Source organism: Aplysia californica, unplaced genomic scaffold (genome assembly GCF_000002075.1).
Source record: "Aplysia californica isolate F4 #8 unplaced genomic scaffold, AplCal3.0 scaffold00145, whole genome shotgun sequence".
NCBI lineage: Eukaryota > Metazoa > Mollusca > Gastropoda > Aplysiida > Aplysiidae > Aplysia > Aplysia californica.
In genome coordinates this window covers 422,531-426,077 of record NW_004797415.1, presented here as the reverse complement: position 1 = coordinate 426,077, position 3,547 = coordinate 422,531, and the positions used below count along the sequence as shown (strand labels likewise).

General features: G+C 45.8%; 1 protein-coding gene across 10 annotated transcripts in view; it reads right to left on the bottom strand.

The window, feature by feature from the left end:
• Positions 1–3,547, bottom strand: part of LOC101854323 (trithorax group protein osa) — an 82,869-nt gene that overhangs the window by 36,867 nt on the left and 42,455 nt on the right. The window contains exon 1 of one of the 10 annotated variants that reach the window (XM_005097044.3): positions 35–615. The exons of the other annotated variants lie outside the window; for them this stretch is intronic. The gene's annotated coding sequence lies outside the window, so the exon portion shown is untranslated. Of the gene's footprint in view, positions 1–34; positions 616–3,547 lie in introns of those variants that run through there. 10 annotated transcript variants of the gene reach the window in all.

Here is a 3,547-nt window from a genome sequence, read left to right as displayed (position 1 = left end):
GCGCCGACGAAACAAAACAACGAAAAAGACTTACCACCAGTCAGTCAGTCAGTCCAACAACACTCAAAAGACCCAGACCAGCCAGATCTTACACAGAAGAAGAAGGGGAAAACGTCGACGATGACGACCACGACTACGATGACGATGTTGTTGCCTTCGCTTCAACTCAAATCGATGCGCTCTCTCTCTCTCAGTGTGCCTTAGGTCCACCACTACACACTACACCACCTGACACACACATAAGCGCACACACACGACGGAGGGGCATACTACTACTCCCCGACGAGTCTTAGTCTCTACAGTCGTCCTCTTTCTCTTTCCCCTCGTGATACTACCACCACCACTGCTAGTTTGCTAGGCCTAGCTAGATAGCTAGCTCTAGCCCGTCCACATTATATTATAACAACGTACTCCAAAAAAGCTCTCCCGATACCAAACGAAACGCGTCTGGCCAGGCCCAGGAGGAATAGAGAAATATCTAACTTCACCAACACAAGCGCGGTATACAGAGAGAGAGAGGGAGCTACCAGCTAGCTACAGAGGCCCCCGACTTCTCTCCTCTACATAATTTTACTTTACCACACACTACAACACTGGGTGAGAGGAGGAGGGTAGGGTAGAAGGAGGAAGAGGGAGGAAGGAAGGCAGGCAGGCAGGCAGGCAGGCAGGCAGGCCTAGCTAGGCGCATACACACACACAGAGAGACACACACACAGAGGAGGGAGGGAGAGAGAGAGAGATCTCGAGCGAGACAGCAAGCTATGGCCAAGCTAGCAAAGCAAGCCGCTGTAGCCCTCCACATTGGAGAAGTATTGGACTGAAACCAAGCTCTATTATCACCTGGGTCGACCCACTATGTTGTATGCGCAGGCAGGCAGGCCCAGCCAGCCAGACACTCCACACACACGTTACAGGCTAGAGAGCCGGACACGTGCTCGATCCACACATACACACACTGGCTTGAGGGCGAAAACGCGAAGTCGCACTGCGATTACCCCTACAGAACCCACGTAGTGGAGACAAGTATCGAACTATTCTGTCGAGAATCGATTACCAACCACAAAGACCCGCAGTCGAAAGAGAAAGAAAAAAGCGGTAAGCCAACACGGGCCCTCAGAACCTGTGTACAATTTCAATTTTCACAAGTAGTCAATATGTAACAACCTAGGAGACAATTTATAGAGCGAAACAAACAAACAACTATTCACTTGAACGGAAAATTGCGAAAGGAAGCTACAGAGAAAGGGAGGACCCGCCATGTCCGGACCAGCAGCCCCTCATCGCTCAACACGGCAGGGATAAAGAGAAAAACTAGCTTGCAAGCTCGAGCTTGGGTTCTCTGGGAGGGTTTGTGTTGTTCAGCGCTGGCTCGAGAGACGAGAATACGAGATCTTCCTCCTCCTCCTCCTCAACTCCATTAGCAATCCTCCTCACCACCACCTTCCTCCTCCCCTCACCACCTCCCTCCCTACACTTCTCTTACCTATCTTCCCCATTATCTTTATCCTTGCTGTTTCTATCTTATTCAAACTCTCCCATTAAAAATTCATCCCTCCCCGCCCCCGAAATAAAAAGAAAAGACAAGAAAATAATACACACATCGCATATCATTATGCAACGTGTATTCGGTTTACCGGAGCTGAAATAACATACATTCACACAATAATAATATAAGGACTTTTTGACATTTTGAAAAACACAAACTAGATCTAGAAATAATAAAATTTCTCACAGCCAGCCCCACAAATCACCCACAAGCAGAAATCATGAAACGCTGATGAATATAGAAACTTGATATCTCATAAACAATCATCGCTCAGTTGGTTTTCTCGGTGATTTGGTTTGTTTTGTTCGGGAGGGATTTTTTTTGTGCGAGCATATATATATTTTCTCTCTCGGTAGGTCTGCTGTATTCTTTTTCACGACTAAACAGCCTGATCAGACGTACGTTATCATGTATGAAACTCACCCACCAATCAACTAACAATACTGTGTGAGTGGTTGGCGGGTGCTCTGGTGTGGTTTGCTCATTCTTTTTTCCTATATCAAACATGTATCGCCCTTATCTCTCCTCCTTTTTTGTATGTTTATTACTCCCTTGCAACACCTCTAATCTTCGGCATTTCTTGATATGACTTAATTGTGTTGCAAATGCCATAAAAACTCTTACTAAATTTATAACAATAATACCGCGACTGCTTCTGTCAGCTCTCCCCTTTCTCTCCGAAGACTGGACCGTAACAATAATACGCAGACGGCAGACCAATGAACGCTTTGAAATAGTACGTTGAAGAGACAATTACGACGCTCTTGACATTTTATCTCCACATCCCTCTCGTATTATCGTTGATTAACCCATACCACCAGCATTTTCTTTTGTGTTCGTTTTTCCCCCTCTCACTCGCTCTTTGTATCTGCCAGTCTATCCATCTCAACAGGTTTGTACGCGCGCGCGCGCACGCACACACAGACACAGAGAAAGAGAGCGAGAGAGAGAGAGAGAGAGAGAGAGAGAGAGAGAGAGAGAGAGAGAGAGAGAGAGAGAGAGAGAGAAATACACAAATATACATACATAAAAACTACATTTTATCTAGAAAAGTAATTTTCTCTTCGGTTATAGTCAGTGATTTACGGCACTAGCAACACAATATGGTCAGATAATTGCCCAAGATTAGTGGTGTCAAAACAAAGTAAACACAAAAAGAGGAAAGAAGGACAATAAAATTTTATGTTCGACAGGGAAGAAAGAGCATCCGATTCGCAACCGCTGAAGACAAGTCTCTTGAGAAAAATATTGGGCTTTTGTTATTTACACAGAGAAACCAACTTACCAAAAAATCCACGCACATAACACACACAGTAATGTATAAAAACAAAGACTTTAAGAGGATAATATTAACTTCGGATGGTGTAAGAGTGTGTGAGTGTGCGCGCGTGTGTGTGAAAGAGAGAGAGAGAGAGAGAGAGAGAGAGAGAGAGAGAGAGAGGGAGGGAGAGAGAGAGAGGGAGAGAGAGAATGTGTGTGTGTGTGTGTGTCTGTCTGTCTGTGTTTGCGGGTGTGTTCATGAGAAAGAATAAGATATGGCGGCTACGGCGGAAGGGTGTGGGAAGTGTGAATGTGTAAATAAGTGTGTTTGTGTGTGTGTGTGTGTGTGTGTGTGTGTGTGTGTGTGTGTGTGTGTGTGAGAGAGAGAGAGAGAGAGAGAGAGAGAGAGAGAGAGAAAGACAGAGTGAGAGAGAGGGGAAGGAGGGAGAGAGTGTGTGAGTGTAACTTCAGTGTAAGAGAGAGAAAGAGAGAGAGAAAGAGAGAGAGAGAAAATTAATTTGTGCCTCAGTGCGTATGTGCAAGTTAGTAAGAGAATCAGACGGACACACCACGTGTTTGTGTCAGGGAGTGTAAGCGCGCGCACGTGTGTGTATGTGTGTGCGTGTGTGTGTGTGTGTGTTTGTATGTGTGTGTGCGTGTGTGCGGGCGTGTGCATTTGAGCGAGAGAAAGAAAAAATGGGAGGTAAGGGGGCGGGGCCGGAGGAAAGAATCATTAGCTTG